The following is a 17,500-nucleotide window of genomic DNA, read 5'->3' on the forward strand; positions in this document are numbered from 1 at the left end:
CTGTTGCTGTTCTGTGTCTATAGATCTACCTGGTTTGTGTCACTAACTGTACTGTATAGAGCTGATTGTCTCACGTTACTAAAACAGTAGCTGTCAGTTTAGCTGTTCTAAATGTACATCCGGCTGGTTGCTTGTCCTTTACTCATAGGTTGTACGTCCATCACGTGGTTACGTCATGCCGTTGTCATGTTACGTTGTTATGAACGTTGTCAAGCCGTGCTCTTCCGGTGGCGCCCTAAGGCGGTGATAAAACAAGTCATTCTGGACGGAGGCTAACTACTGTTTAGTCTAAATTACACTATAGTGCCTGGACTTACAATGACATGGTTAAAGTAGTGAAATATTGAGTAGGGAACAACTTTGCCATGCATTATTATGTCGTCACATTTACTTTAGACGTGGCAATGTTGTCATTAGCTTGCAAAGTTCGTCAAAAAATAGCTAGCAATGCTAGCGTCAGCTAGCTAAAATCCGGTGGCCTCCCCTCAATTTTAGCTAATTAGCTAACCTTATACTGCATCTATAATACATCTGGTGACGACAAAAGGTTTTCCTACTAATTATTTGCCTCATTTTGAAAGTCATTTTTATTTCCAAGCCACTAATGCAGTTTTGATTAAATCTTCATCAGCTCTCATTGACGATGCATTGAGTAACATGCTCAACTTGCGATAAAGAGTTCAGCTTTGTCAGCCCAGTTGTCAAATATCTACTTTTCCTTTTTAATTTAATTTAAATTCAGTCCAAAACAATATTGTGACCAAACATACAAACCATGAACAGCTAACCTGTATAGGTCACTATAGCTGTTCTGTAGTTGAATAATGTATGGAGTTTGTTGTCTTGTCACTCTGGTAGTACTGTGGATGTGGCTGGCTTTCTTGTCAATATATACAGTATGTTTTAGTTCTGGGTGGCTTTCTTGTCAATATATACAGTATGTTTTAGTTCTGGGTGGCTTTCTTGTCAATATATATGTTTTAGTTCTGGGTGGCTTTCTTGTCAATATATACAGTATGTTTTAGTTCTGGGTGGCTTTCTTGTCAATATATACAGTATGTTTTAGTTCTGGGTGGCTTTCTTGTCAATATATATGTTTTAGTTCTGGGTGGCTTTCTTGTCAATATATATGTTTTAGTTCTGGGTGGCTTTCCTGTCAATATATATGTTTTAGTTCTGGGTGGCTTTCTTGTCAATATATATGTTTTAGTTCTGGGTGGCTTTCTTGTCAATATATATGTTTTAGTTCTGGGTGGCTTTCTTGTCAATATATATGTTTTAGTTCTGGCTGGCTTGTCAATATAGATGTTTTAGTTCTGACTGGCTTGTCAATATAGATGTGTTAGTTCTGGCTGGCTTGTCAATATAGATGTTTTAGTTCTGGCTGGCTTGTCAATATAGATGTTTTAGTTCTGGCTGGCTTGTCAATATAGATGTTTTAGTTCTGGCTGGCTTGTCAATATAGATGTTTTAGTTCTGACTGGCTTGTCAATATAGATGTTTTAGTTCTGACTGGCTTGTCAATATAGATGTTTTAGTTCTGACTGGCTTGTCAATATAGATGTTTTAGTTCTGACTGGCTTGTCAATATAGATGTTTTAGTTCTGGGTGGCTTGTCAATATAGATGTTTTAGTTCTGACTGGCTTGTCAATATAGATGTTTTAGTTCTGACTGGCTTGTCAATATAGATGTTTTAGTTCTGACTGGCTTGTCAATATAGATGTTTTAGTTCTGGCTGGCTTGTCAATATAGATGTTTTAGTTCTGACTGGCTTGTCAATATAGATGTTTTAGTTCTGGCTGGCTTGTCAATATAGATGTTTTAGTTCTGACTGGCTTGTCAATATAGATGTTTTAGTTCTGACTGGCTTGTCAGTATAGATGTTTTAGTTCTGACTGGCTTGTCCAAATAGATGTTTTAGTTCTGACTGGCTTGTCAATATAGATGTTTTAGTTCTGACTGGCTTGTCCAAATAGATGTTTTAGTTCTGACTGGCTTGTCAATATAGATGTTTTAGTTCTGACTGGCTTGTCCAAATAGATGTTTTAGTTCTGACTGGCTTGTCCAAATAGATGTTTTAGTTCTGACTGGCTTGTCAATATAGATGTTTTAGTTCTGGCTGGCTTGTCCAAATAGATGTTTTAGTTCTGACTGGCTTGTCAATATAGATGTTTTAGTTCTGACTGGCTTGTCAATATAGATGTTTTAATTCTGACTGGCTTGTCAATATAGATGTATTAGTTCTGACTGGCTTGTCTAGCTGTTCTGTAGCCTATAGGTTGTCTAGCTGTTCTGTAGCCTATAGGTTGGCTGTCGGGCTAAATCCATGTTGAATTCCTTCCCTTTTTGACAGCGTCCATTTTGATTTTAACCAAACCATCCGTACATGTTTTCATGGTAGAAAAGGGGTCAGAATGTGACTTTTTGGACCTGAATGTTAAACCGTTCAAGAGATCAAGGTGCTCCGAGTCGACCCATTTAGCATGCAGCACCATACCATCGCTGTCACAGATAAACTGTTGAGTTTGATATCATCGCTGTCACAGATAAACGGTTGAGTTTGATATCATCGCTGTCACAGATAAACTGTTGAGTTTGATACCATCGCTGTCACAGATAAACGGTTGAGTTTGATACCATCGCTGTCACAGATAAACGGTTGAGTTTGATACCATCGCTGTCACAGATAAACTGTTGAGTTTGATACCATCGCTGTCACAGATAAACGGTTGAGTTTGATACCATCGCTGTCACAGATAAACGGTTGAGTTTGATACCATCGCTGTCACAGATAAACTGTTGAGTTTGATACCATCGCTGTCACAGATAAACGGTTGAGTTTGATACCATCGCTGTCACAGATAAACTGTTGAGTTTGATACCATCGCTGGCACAGATAAACTGTTGAGTTTGATACCATCGCTGTCACAGATAAACGGTTGAGTTTGATACCATCGCTGTCACAGATAAACGGTTGAGTTTGATACCATCGCTGGCACAGATAAACTGTTGAGTTTGATACCATCGCTGTCACAGATAAACGGTTGAGTTTGATACCATCGCTGGCACAGATAAACTGTTGAGTTTGATACCATCGCTGTCACAGATAAACGGTTGAGTTTGATACCATCACTGGCACAGATAAACGGTTGAGTTTGATACCATCACTGGCACAGATAAACGGTTGAGTTTGATATCATTTAAAAGCTAACAATCAGTGTTGTTAAACTATTTAATTATACCTTTAAAGAAAAGTATACACATTTAAATTTTTAAACCTTTAACCTCAAATGTCTAAAAACATAAATGATGTAATTTTTTTAAATTATTTTTGTCATATTCGCATATGTTGTAGCTAAGATGATATTTGACTGATGTTTTTGTGTCGTGCCCACGATCGGTTTGAGACACAACATGCTCTTGAATACAGGGAGGAGGTCTCATTTCAACCGTAGAAATATAAATCAAAGAATGGGCCTATCCCTTCAGGCCACTAGTTGGTTCACCATTGACATTTACATTTAATGAACATGTTTTACATTCTAATTAATACCAACACAGATGACCTGCCTTGTCCACCCACTGTCAAATGTCAACTGAAAAGGTCATGTCTATTCTAGTATCGGAATTTCTATGAGGTACAATAGGTTTTTCTATGGGAGGACTGACAGTATCATTTAAAACAACAGATGTTCCCATTCAAGTCAACATCCTCTGATGTGTGGACCTCCAATCTTCTCTCTGGTACCATTTGAAAGGATCAGAGTTCAATTGTATTCCCTTTTCAGCACATTTAACAGCTAAAACATGACACTCGCACTGTATTCAAGTGCATACTAGGTATAACCTCCACATGTGGTGCATATTGAAGCCATCAGATAAGCTGTATCCCGTGCTTTGTGGCGAGTGAGAGCCTGTTAAGTCAGCAGCTCGCTGGCTGTGAAGTTTGAAATGATTTGATCCGGAGGAGACGAGTGAGTGAGAGGAAGTGGATTAAAATTAATAATAAGATCACGGAGAGGACAGGAAGGGGAAAGTGGAGGAGGCGCTGGAACGCAATGCCGCAACCTAAAATAACCAAATCCTCCTCAGTGAGAGAGAGAGAGAGGAGTGCTTATCACGCCACTCCAGAGGAATGATGGGAGACGAAGGGGCCTGTGGCCCTGTGTTAGTTATTCAACCAGAACTGAGCTCTCTACTCTTATGGGATTCACTTTTTCAGACACATAATGAATCCAAACTGACAATCCTGGCATCCTGCTATTGAAGAGTACGATAACCTGTGTTGTTCTGTACAACAGTTTACTCCTATACTGAACCTGTGTTGTTCTGTACAGCAGTTTACTCCTATACTGAACCTGTGTTGTTCTGTACAACAGTTTACTCCTATACTGAACCTGTGTTGTTCTGTACAACAGTTTACTCCTATACTGAACCTGTGTTGTTCTGTACAGCAGTTTACTCCTATACTGAACCTGTGTTGTTCTGTACAACAGTTTACTCCTATACTGAACCTGTGTTGTTCTGTACAACAGTTTACTCCTATACTGAACCTGTGTTGTTCTGTACAACAGTTTACTCCTATACTGAACCTGTGTTGTTCTGTACAACAGTTTACTCCTATACTGAACCTGTGTTGTTCTGTACAACAGTTTACTCCTATACTGAACCTGTGTTGTTCTGTACAACAGTTTACTCCTATACTGAACTACATTAACTAGATCAGAGAGGTTGGTAGTAGACCAGGGCCTGACTATAGAGAAGTCATTATTATCTACAGTCATTATTATCTATAGCTGGTCTACCCTTATAGACCAATTTGACAGGTCGGCCTCTGTCATACAGACAGATCAGACAGACAGGTTGACCTCTGTCATACAGACAGATCAGACAGGTTGGCAGGTGCAGGCCCTGGGTTTACTTCTAGCCTCAGTTGACTCTACTGGTTGCCTGGTGTGAGACCTCTGAGACTGGCTATATGACAGAAGTATAACGACCCCTGAGACTGGCTATATGACAGCCCTGAGACTGGCTATATGACAGAAGTATAACGACCTCTGAGACTGGCTATATGACAGAAGTATAACGACCTCTGAGACTGGCTATATGACAGAAGTATAAAGAGTCCTGAGACTGGGGGTTGTAGTCCGACGCCCTTCAGCAATGAGTCTCTATGGCCTGGAGCTTGAGCCCTCTGATGTTGCTCTGTAGGGTCTCTAGGGGATAGGAGGGGTAGGAGGGGTAGTAGAGACAGGAGGGGTAGTAGAGACAGGAGGGGTAGTAGAGACAGGACGGGTAGGAGGGTTAGGAGAGACAGGAGGCTTGGGATAGACAGGAGGGTTAGGAGATACAGGGGGGTTAGGAGAGACAGGAGGGTTAGTAGAGACAGGAGTGTTAGGAGAGACAGGGGGGTTAGGAGAGACAGGGGGGTTAGGAGAGACAGGAGGGTTAGTAGAGACAGGAGGGTTAGGAGAGACAGGAGGGGTAGGAGGGTTAGGAGAGACATGAGGGTTAGGAGAGACAGGAGGGGTAGTAGAGACAGGAGGGGTAGTAGAGACAGGAGGGGTAGGAGGGTTAGGAGAGACAGGAGGCTTGGGATAGACAGGAGGGTTAGGAGATACAGGGGGGTTAGGAGAGACAGGAGGGTTAGTAGAGACAGGAGTGTTAGGAGAGACAGGAGGGTTAGGAGAGACAGGGGGGTTAGGAGAGACAGGAGGGTTAGTAGAGACAGGAGGGTTAGGAGAGACAGGAGGGTTAGGAGAGACAGGAGGGTTAGGAGATACAGGAGGGTTTGGAGAGACAGGAGGGGTAGGAGAGACATGAGGGTTTGGAGAGACAGGAGGGTTTGGAGAGACAGGAGTGGTAGGAGAGACAGGAGGGTTAGGAGAGACAGGAGGGGTAGGAGAGACAGGAGGGGTAGGAGAGACAGGAGGGTTAGGAGAGACAGGGGGGTTAGGAGAGACAGGAGGGTTATTAGAGACAGGAGGGATAGGAGAGACAGGAGGGTTAGGAGAGACAGGAGGGTTATTAGAGACAGGAGGGATAGGAGAGACAGGAGGGTTGGGAGGGTTAGGAGAGACAGGAGGGTTAGGAGAGACAGGAGGGTTAGGAGAGACAGGAGGGTTAGGAGAGACAGGAGGGATAGGAGAGACAGGAGGGTTAGGAGAGACAGGAGGGTTAGGAGAGACAGGGGGGTTAGGAGAGACAGGGGGGTTAGGAGAGACAGGAGGGGTAACAGTCTGATGTTACTGTATTCATAGGCTGCACCTCCATCACTCGTTCACGTCGTTGCCATGGTTATCAGCGTTCTCCAGATGCCCCAGCCTATTGATGTCTGTCTGATGCTTAATGACCAGTCTTTCTGATTGGTGGCTAATGACTGTTTGGTCAAATGTACACTACAGTGGCCTGGAAATACCATGACATGGCTGAAGTCGACAAATACTTAGTAGACAACAACTCCATTATGAAGTGGTCAGGTTTCCTTTAGAGAGATGGCAATGTTGTCATGATCTATCTAGCAATGTTGTCATGATCTATCTGGCAATGTTGTCATGATCTATCTGGCAATGTGTTGTCATGATCTATATGGCAATGATGTCATGATCTATCTGGCAATGTTGTCATGATCTATCTGGCAATGTTGTCATGATCTATCTGGAAATGTTGCCATGATCTATCTGGCAATGTTGTCATGATCTATCTGGCAATGTTGTCATGATCTATCTGGCAATGTTGTCATGATCTATCTGGCAATGTTGGCATGATCTATCTGGCAATGTTGTCATGATCTATCTGGCAATGGTGTCATGATCTATCTGGCAATGTTGTCATGATCTATCTGGCAATGTTGCCATGATCTATCTGGCAATGTTGTCATGATCTATCTGGCAATGTTGTCATGATCTATCTGGCAATGTTGTCATGATCTATCTGGCAATGTTGTCATGATCTAACTGGCAATGTTTTGCTAGCTAACGATAGCTAGTAAAAATGCCGGTGCTCTCCCCTCAATCTTAGCTAGCCAGCACAAGTTATGCTGTTTCTGAAGTCAATCTGGCGACATCACAATGATGACAAAGACTTGACCTGCTCATTATGTTCCTCCTTTTGAAATGTCATGATGTTTCCAAGCCACGGTAATTAACTTTAGACTACATCTTCATCAGCAGCCAGAGACCCTGCTGAGGATCAGTCCTGCAACAAAGGTTCAAAACAACATTGTGACGAATCATATAATAATATAATAATAGAATATAATAATAGAATAGAATAATAGAATAATATTATAGAATCATATAATAATAGAATAGAATAATAAAATCGAATAATAGAATAATATTATAGAATCATATAATAATAGAATATAATAATAGAATCGAATAATAGAATAATATTATAGAATCATATAATAATAGAATAGAATAGAATAATAGAATAGAATAATATAATAATATTATAGAATCATTTAATAATAGAATATAATAATAGAATTATAGAATAGAATAATATAATAATATTATAGAATACTAGAATCATATAATAGAATATAATAATAAAATAGAAGAATAGAAGAATATAACAATATTATAGAATCATATAATAATAGAATAGAATAATATAATAGATTAATAGAATAGAATAATTGAATAGAATATAATAATAGAGTAGAATAATATAATAATATTATAGAATCATATAATAATAGAATATAATAATAGAATAGAATAATATAATAATATTATAGAATCATATAATAATAGAATATAATAATAAAATAGATTAATAGAATATAATAATTGAATAGAATATAATATAATAATATACTACTATAATAATATAATAGAAGAATAGAATAAAAAAACAGAATAACAGAATAATATAATAGAATAACATAATAATATAACAGAATAACATAATGATATGATATAATAGAATAGATCTTTATTATCCCTAACAGTTGAAATGTATCTTCAGTGCCTGTGACAGTACCCAACCCCTCTCGTTTCCTCCACTATGCTGTGAGCAGTGATCTCCCGTGGAGGTTGGATTTGTTTCAGTGCAGGAGACTTTTCTCACCTCCTCCCTGCCAGCCGATGCTCTCAGTGTTTCACATTCACACGTTGTAGACATTCTGACTCACACTCCATAACCTGTTAGGGTCAGATACAGGGTCGCTGTGACCCTCGCTCACCCATCCCCACTGGACACACACTGGTTGAATCAATGTCGTTTCCACATCATCACGTCCTGACAATGTCGTTTCCACATCATCACGCCATGACAATGTCGTTTCCACATCATCACGTCATGACAACGTCGTTTCCACATCATCACCTCCTGACAATGTCGTTTCCACATCATGACAATGTCGTTTCCACATCATCACGCCATGACAATGTCGTTTCCACATCATCACGTCATGACAATGTCGTTTCCACATCATCACGTCCTGACAATGTCGTTTCCACATCATCACGTCCTGACAATGTCGTTTCCACATCATCACGTTCTGACAATGTCGTTTCCACATCATCATGTCCTGAATAGTCGTTTCCACATCATCACATCATCACAATGTCGTTTCCACATCATCACGTCATGACAATGTCATTTCCACATCATCACGTCATGACAATGTCGTTTCCACATCATCACCTCCTGACAATGTCGTTTCCACATCATCACGTTCTGACAATGTCGTTTCCACATCATCACCTCCTGACAATGTCGTTTCCACATCATCAAGTCCTGACAATGTCGTTTCCACATCATCACCTCCTGACAATGTCGTTTCCATATCATCACCTCCTGACAATGTCGTTTCCACATCATCACGTCCTGACAATGTTGTTTCCACATCATCACCTCCTGACAATGTCGTTTCCACATCATCACGTTCTGACAATGTCGTTTCCACATCATCACCTCCTGACAATGTCGTTTCCACATCATCACCTCCTGACAATGTCGTTTCCACATCATCACGTCCTGACAATGTCGTTTCCACATCATCACGTTCTGACAATGTCGTTTCCACATCATCACGTTCTGACAACGTCGTTTCCACATCATCACGTTCTGACAACGTCGTTTCCACATCATCACCTCCTGACAATGTCGTTTCCACATCATCACCTCCTGACAATGTCGTTTCCACATCATCACGTCATGACAATGTCGTTTCCACATCATCACCTCCTGAAAATGTCGTTTCCACATCATCACGCCCTGACAATGTCGTTTCTACATCATCACCTCCTGACAATGTCGTTTCCACATCATCACCTCCTGACAATGTCGTTTCCACATCATCACGTTCTGACAATGTCGTTTCCACATCATCACCTCCTGACAATGTCGTTTCCACATCATCACGTTCTGACAATGTCGTTTCCACATCATCACGTCCTGACAATGTCGTTTCCACATCATCACGTTCTGACAATGTCGTTTCCACATCATCACCTCCTGACAATGTCGTTTCCACATCATCACGTTCTGACAATGTCGTTTCCACATCATCACGTCCTGACAATGTCGTTTCCACATCATCACCTCCTGACAAAGTCGTTTCCACATCATCACGTTCTGACAATGTCGTTTCCAAATGACGTTGAAGCAACGTGGAATAGATGTTGAATTGACGTCAGTGAGTCATGTTGGAACATGTGTACACACACACACACATACACACACATCACACACACACACAGGTCAGCATTGTTTATTTCTTCATTTAACCTTTAACCTTTAACACCCCAAGTGGGAGGTCTGTCACCCTGACTACCAGTCTGACTGTCTGACACCCCTGGTGGGCGGTCTGTCACCCTGACTACCAGTCTGACTGTCTGACACTCCAGGTGGGCGGTATGTCACCCTGACTACCAGTCTGACTGTCTGACACCCCAGGTGGGCGGTCTGTCACCCTGACTACCAGTCTGACTGTCTGACACCCCAGGTGGGCGGTCTGTCACCCTGACTACCAGTCTGACTGTCTGACACCCCAGGTGGGCGGTCTGTCACCCTGACTACCAGTCTGACTGTCTGACACCCCAGGTGGGCGGTCTGTCACCCTGACTACCAGTCTGACTGTCTGACACCCCAGGTGGGCGGTCTGTCACCCTGACTACCAGTCTGACTGTCTGACACCCCAGGTGGGAGGAAACCTGCTAGAGAATGGCCAGATGTCTGGCTCTGAGAAACTCCTAGCTTGATCAGTGTGTTTAAATCACTATATTTGTTCAAATGAGTTATTGTGTGTATTGAAAGCTTGACTTTGTTTCACCTTTTAGCCAGCTTGACCCTGCATTAGTGTGTTCCCAGGTAATTGTCCTTGTTAGTGCAGTGTGTTCCCAGGTAAATGTCCTTGTTATAGTGCAGTGTGTTCCCAGGTAAATGTCCTTGCTATTCCAGTGTGTTCCCAGGTAAATGTCCTTGTTATAGTGCAGTGTGTTCCCAGGTAAATGTCCTTGTTATAGTGCAGTGTGTTCCCAGGTAAATGTCCTTGTTATTACAGTGAGTTCCCAGGTAAATGTCCTTGTTAGTGCACTGTGTTCCCAGGTAAATGTCCTTGTTAGTGCAGTGTGTTCCCAGGTAAATGTCCTTGTTATAGTGCAGTGTGTTCCCAGGTAAATGTCCTTGTTATTACAGTGAGTTCCCAGGTAAATGTCCTTGTTAGTGCAGTGTGTTCCCAGGTAAATGTCCTTGTTAGTGCAGTGTGTTTCCAGGTAAATGTCCTTGTTAGTTCAGTGTGTTCCCAGGTAAATGTCCTTGTTATTACAGTGAGTTCCCAGGTAAATGTCCTTGTTATAGTGCAGTGTGTTCCCAGGTAAATGTCCTTGTTATAGTGCAGTGTGTTCCCAGGTAAATGTCCTTGTTAGTGCAGTGTGTTCCCAGGTAAATGTCCTTGTTATTACAGTGTGTTCCCAGGTAAATGTACTTGTTAGTGCAGTGTGTTCCAGGTAAATGTCCTTTGTTAGTGCAGTGTGTTCCCAGGTAAATGTCCTTGTTAGTGCAGTGTGTTCCCAGGTAAATGTCCTTGTTAGTGCAGTGTGTTCCCAGGTAAATGTCCTTGTTAGTACAGTGTGTTCCCAGGTAAATGTCCTTGTTAGTGCAGTGTGTTCCCAGGTAAATGTCCTTGTTATTACAGTGTGTTCCCAGGTAAATGTCCTTGTTGGTGCAGTGTGTTCCCAGGTAAATGTCCTTGTTATAGTGCAGTGTGTTCCCAGGTAAATGTCCTTGTTATAGTGCAGTGTGTTCCCAGGTAAATGTCCTTGTTAGTGCAGTGTGTTCCCAGGTAAATGTCCTTGTTAGTGCAGTGTGTTCCCAGGTAAATGTCCTTGTTATAGTGCAGTGTGTTCCCAGGTAAATGTCCTTGTTATAGTGCAGTGTGTTCCCAGGTAAATGTCCTTGTTATAGTGCAGTGTGTTCCCAGGTAAATGTCCTTGTTATAGTGCAGTGTGTTCCCAGGTAAATGTCATTGTTATAGTGCAGTGTGTTCCCAGGTAAATGTCCTTGTTAGTGCAGTGTGTTCCCAGGTAAATGTCCTTGTTATAGTGCAGTGTGTTCCCAGGTAAATGTCCTTGTTATAGTGCAGTGTGTTCCCAGGTAAATGTCCTTGTTATTACAGTGTGTTTCTGGTTAAATGTCCTTGTTAGTCCAGTGTGTTCCCAGGTAAATGTCCTTGTTATTGCAGTGTGTTCCCAGGTAAATGTCATTGTTATAGTGCAGGTAAATGTCCTTGTTATAGTGCAGTGTGTTCCCAGGTAAATGTCCTTGTTAGTGCAGTGTGTTCCCAGGTAAATGTCCTTGTTATAGTGCAGTGTGTTCCCAGGTAAATGTCCTTGTTAGTGCAGTGTGTTCCCAGGTAAATGTCCTTGTTATTACAGTGTGTTCCCAGGTAAATGTCCTTGTTAGTGCAGTGTGTTCCCAGGTAAATGTCCTTGTTAGTGCAGTGTGTCCCCAGGTAAATGTCCTTGTTAGTGCAGTGTGTTCCCAGGTAAATGTCCTTGTTATATTACAGTGTGTTCCCAGGTAAATGTCCTTGTTAGTGCAGTGTGTTCCCAGGTAAATGTCCTTGTTATAGTGCAGTGTGTTCCCAGGTAAATGTCCTTGTTAGTGCAGTGTGTTCCCAGGTAAATGTCCTTGTTATAGTGCAGTGTGTTCCCAGGTAAATGTCCTTGTTATTACAGTGTGTTTCTGGGTAAATGTCCTTGTTATAGTGCAGTGTGTTCCCAGGTAAATGTCCTTGTTAGTGCAGTGTGTTCCCAGGTAAATGTCCTTGTTATTACAGTGTGTTCCCAGGTAAATGTCATTGTTATAGTGCAGTGTGTTCCCAGGTAAATGTCCTTGTTAGTGCAGTGTGTTCCCAGGTAAATGTCCTTGTTATTACAGTGTGTTCCCAGGTAAATGTCCTTGTTATAGTGCAGTGTGTTCCCAGGTAAATGTCCTTGTTATAACAGTGTGTTCCCAGGTAAATGTCCTTGTTATAGTGCAGTGTGTTCCCAGGTAAATGTCCTTGTTATATTGCAGTGTGTTCCTAGGTAAATGTCCTTGTTTTTACAGTGTGTTCCCAGGTAAATGTCCTTGTTATAGTGTAGTGTGTTCCCAGGTAAATGTCCTTATTATTACAGTGCGTTCCCAGGTATATGCCCTTGTTAGTGCAGTGTGTTCCCAGGTAAATGTCCTTGTTAGTGCAGTGTGTTCCCAGGTAAATGTCCTTGTTAGTGCAGTGTGTTCCCAGGTAAATGTCCTTGTTATAGTGCAGTGTGTTCCCAGGTAAATGTCCTTGTTATAGTGCAGTGTGTTCCCAGGTAAATGTCCTTGTTATAGTGCAGTGTGTTCCCAGGTAAATGTCCTTGTTATAGTGCAGGTAAATGTCCTTGTTATAGTGCAGTGTGTTCCCAGGTAAATGTCCTTGTTAGTGCAGTGTGTTCCCAGGTAAATGTCCTTGTTATAGTGCAGTGTGTTCCCAGGTAAATGTCCTTGTTATAGTGCAGTGTGTTCCCAGGTAAATGTCCTTGTTAGTGCAGTGTGTTCCCAGGTAAATGTCATTGTTATAGTGCAGGTAAATGTCCTTGTTATAGTGCAGTGTGTTCCCAGGTAAATGTCCTTGTTAGTGCAGTGTGTTCCCAGGTAAATGTCCTTGTTATAGTGCAGTGTGTTCCCAGGTAAATGTCCTTGTTAGTGCAGTGTGTTCCCAGGTAAATGTCCTTGTTATTACAGTGTGTTCCCAGGTAAATGTCCTTGTTAGTGCAGTGTGTTCCCAGGTAAATGTCCTTGTTAGTGCAGTGTGTCCCCAGGTAAATGTCCTTGTTAGTGCAGTGTGTTCCCAGGTAAATGTCCTTGTTATATTACAGTGTGTTCCCAGGTAAATGTCCTTGTTAGTGCAGTGTGTTCCCAGGTAAATGTCCTTGTTATAGTGCAGTGTGTTCCCAGGTAAATGTCCTTGTTAGTGCAGTGTGTTCCCAGGTAAATGTCCTTGTTATAGTGCAGTGTGTTCCCAGGTAAATGTCCTTGTTATTACAGTGTGTTTCTGGGTAAATGTCCTTGTTATAGTGCAGTGTGTTCCCAGGTAAATGTCCTTGTTAGTGCAGTGTGTTCCCAGGTAAATGTCCTTGTTATTACAGTGTGTTCCCAGGTAAATGTCATTGTTATAGTGCAGTGTGTTCCCAGGTAAATGTCCTTGTTAGTGCAGTGTGTTCCCAGGTAAATGTCCTTGTTATTACAGTGTGTTCCCAGGTAAATGTCCTTGTTATAGTGCAGTGTGTTCCCAGGTAAATGTCCTTGTTATAACAGTGTGTTCCCAGGTAAATGTCCTTGTTATAGTGCAGTGTGTTCCCAGGTAAATGTCCTTGTTATATTGCAGTGTGTTCCTAGGTAAATGTCCTTGTTTTTACAGTGTGTTCCCAGGTAAATGTCCTTGTTATAGTGTAGTGTGTTCCCAGGTAAATGTCCTTATTATTACAGTGCGTTCCCAGGTATATGCCCTTGTTAGTGCAGTGTGTTCCCAGGTAAATGTCCTTGTTAGTGCAGTGTGTTCCCAGGTAAATGTCCTTGTTAGTGCAGTGTGTTCCCAGGTAAATGTCCTTGTTATAGTGCAGTGTGTTCCCAGGTAAATGTCCTTGTTATAGTGCAGTGTGTTCCCAGGTAAATGTCCTTGTTATAGTGCAGTGTGTTCCCAGGTAAATGTCCTTGTTATAGTGCAGTGTGTTCCCAGGTAAATGTCATTGTTATAGTGCAGTGTGTTCCCAGGTAAATGTCCTTGTTAGTGCAGTGTGTTCCCAGGTAAATGTCCTTGTTATAGTGCAGTGTGTTCCCAGGTAAATGTCCTTGTTATAGTGCAGTGTGTTCCCAGGTAAATGTCCTTGTTAGTGCAGTGTGTTCCCAGGTAAATGTCCTTGTTAGTGCAGTGTGTTCCCAGGTAAATGTCCTTGTTAGTGCAGTGTGTTCCCAGGTAAATGTCCTTGTTATTACAGTTATTACACACACACACACATACACACACATCACACACACACACAGGTCAGCATTGTTTATTTCTTCATTTAACCTTTAACCTTTAACACCCCAAGTGGGAGGTCTGTCACCTTGACTACCAGTCTGACTGTCTGACACCCCAGGTGGGCGGTCTGTCACCCTGACTACCAGTCTGACTGTCTGACACTCCAGGTGGGCGGTCTGTCACCCTGACTACCAGTCTGACTGTCTGACACCCCAGGTGGGCGGTATGTCACCCTGACTACCAGTCTGACTGTCTGACACCCCAGGTGGGCGGTCTGTCACCCTGACTACCAGTCTGACTGTCTGACACCCCAGGTGGGCGGTCTGTCACCCTGACTACCAGTCTGACTGTCTGACACCCCAGGTGGGCGGTCTGTCACCCTGACTACCAGTCTGACTGTCTGACACCCCAGGTGGGCGGTCTGTCACCCTGACTACCATTCTGACTGTCTGACACCCCAGGTGGGCGGTCTGTCACCCTGACTACCAGTCTGACTGTCTGACACCCCAGGTGGGCGGTCTGTCACCCTGACTACCAGTCTGACTGTCTGACACCCCAGGTGGGAGGAAACCTGCTAGAGAATGGCCAGATGTCTGGCTCTGAGAAACTCTTAGCTTGATCAGTGTGTTTAAATCACTATATTTGTTCAAATGAGTTATTGTGTGTATTGAAAGCTTGACTTTGTTTCACCTTTTAGCCAGCTTGACCCTGCATTAGTGTGTTCCCAGGTAATTGTCCTTGTTAGTGCAGTGTGTTCCCAGGTAAATGTCCTTGTTATAGTGCAGTGTGTTCCCAGGTAAATGTCCTTGCTATTCCAGTGTGTTCCCAGGTAAATGTCCTTGTTATAGTGCAGTGTGTTCCCAGGTAAATGTCCTTGTTATAGTGCAGTGTGTTCCCAGGTAAATGTCCTTGTTATTACAGTGAGTTCCCAGGTAAATGTCCTTGTTAGTGCACTGTGTTCCCAGGTAAATGTCCTTGTTAGTGCAGTGTGTTCCCAGTTAAATGTCCTTGTTATAGTGCAGTGTGTTCCCAGGTAAATGTCCTTGTTATTACAGTGAGTTCCCAGGTAAATGTCCTTGTTAGTGCAGTGTGTTCCCAGGTAAATGTCCTTGTTAGTGCAGTGTGTTCCCAGGTAAATGTCCTTGTTAGTTCAGTGTGTTCCCAGGTAAATGTCCTTGTTATTACAGTGAGTTCCCAGGTAAATGTCCTTGTTATAGTGCAGTGTGTTCCCAGGTAAATGTCCTTGTTATAGTGCAGTGTGTTCCCAGGTAAATGTCCTTGTTATTGCAGTGTGTTCCCAGGTAAATGTCCTTGTTATTACAGTGTGTTCCCAGGTAAATGTACTTGTTAGTGCAGTGTGTTCCCAGGTAAATGTCCTTTGTTAGTGCAGTGTGTTCCCAGGTAAATGTCCTTGTTAGTGCAGTGTGTTCCCAGGTAAATGTCCTTGTTAGTGCAGTGTGTTCCCAGGTAAATGTCCTTGTTAGTACAGTGTGTTCCCAGGTAAATGTCCTTGTTAGTGCAGTGTGTTCCCAGGTAAATGTCCTTGTTATTACAGTGTGTTCCCAGGTAAATGTCCTTGTTGGTGCAGTGTGTTCCCAGGTAAATGTCCTTGTTATAGTGCAGTGTGTTCCCAGGTAAATGTCCTTGTTATAGTGCAGTGTGTTCCCAGGTAAATGTCCTTGTTAGTGCAGTGTGTTCCCAGGTAAATGTCCTTGTTAGTGCAGTGTGTTCCCAGGTAAATGTCCTTGTTATAGTGCAGTGTGTTCCCAGGTAAATGTCCTTGTTATAGTGCAGTGTGTTCCCAGGTAAATGTCCTTGTTATAGTGCAGTGTGTTCCCAGGTAAATGTCCTTGTTATAGTGCAGTGTGTTCCCAGGTAAATGTCATTGTTATAGTGCAGTGTGTTCCCAGGTAAATGTCCTTGTTAGTGCAGTGTGTTCCCAGGTAAATGTCCTTGTTATAGTGCAGTGTGTTCCCAGGTAAATGTCCTTGTTATAGTGCAGTGTGTTCCCAGGTAAATGTCCTTGTTATTACAGTGTGTTTCTGGTTAAATGTCCTTGTTAGTCCAGTGTGTTCCCAGGTAAATGTCCTTGTTATTGCAGTGTGTTCCCAGGTAAATGTCATTGTTATAGTGCAGGTAAATGTCCTTGTTATAGTGCAGTGTGTTCCCAGGTAAATGTCCTTGTTAGTGCAGTGTGTTCCCAGGTAAATGTCCTTGTTATAGTGCAGTGTGTTCCCAGGTAAATGTCCTTGTTAGTGCAGTGTGTTCCCAGGTAAATGTCCTTGTTATTACAGTGTGTTCCCAGGTAAATGTCCTTGTTAGTGCAGTGTGTTCCAGGTAAATGTCCTTGTTATAGTGCAGTGTGTTCCCAGGTAAATGTCCTTGTTAGTGCAGTGTGTCCCCAGGTAAATGTCCTTGTTAGTGCAGTGTGTTCCAGGTAAATGTCCTTGTTATAGTGCAGTGTGTTCCCAGGTAAATGTCCTTGTTAGTGCAGTGTGTTCCCAGGTAAATGTCCTTGTTATATTACAGTGTGTTCCCAGGTAAATGTCCTTGTTAGTGCAGTGTGTTCCCAGGTAAATGTCCTTGTTATAGTGCAGTGTGTTCCCAGGTAAATGTCCTTGTTAGTGCAGTGTGTTCCCAGGTAAATGTCCTTGTTATAGTGCATTGTGTTCCCAGGTAAATGTCCTTGTTATTACAGTGTGTTTCTGGGTAAATGTCCTTGTTATAGTGCAGTGTGTTCCCAGGTAAATGTCCTTGTTAGTGCAGTGTGTTCCCAGGTAAATGTCCTTGTTATTACAGTGTGTTCCCAGGTAAATGTCATTGTTATAGTGCAGTGTGTTCCAAGGTAAATGGCCTTGTTATTACAGTGTGTTCCCAGGTAAATGTCCTTGTTATAGTGTAGTGTGTTCCCAGGTAAATGTCCTTATTATTACAGTGCGTTCCCAGGTAAATGCCCTTGTTAGTGCAGTGTGTTCCCAGGTAAATGTCCTTGT

General features: G+C 42.3%; 1 protein-coding gene across 1 annotated transcript in view; it reads left to right on the forward strand.

The window, feature by feature from the left end:
• Window positions 1–17,500, forward strand: part of LOC139393684 (glutamate receptor-interacting protein 1-like) — a gene marked incomplete at its 3' end in the record, with an annotated part of 523,241 nt that overhangs the window by 413,742 nt on the left and 91,999 nt on the right. The window lies entirely within an intron of this gene.

Source organism: Oncorhynchus clarkii, unplaced genomic scaffold (assembly GCF_045791955.1).
Source record: "Oncorhynchus clarkii lewisi isolate Uvic-CL-2024 unplaced genomic scaffold, UVic_Ocla_1.0 unplaced_contig_10417_pilon_pilon, whole genome shotgun sequence".
In the NCBI taxonomy this organism is placed as follows: Eukaryota; Metazoa; Chordata; class Actinopteri; order Salmoniformes; family Salmonidae; genus Oncorhynchus; species Oncorhynchus clarkii.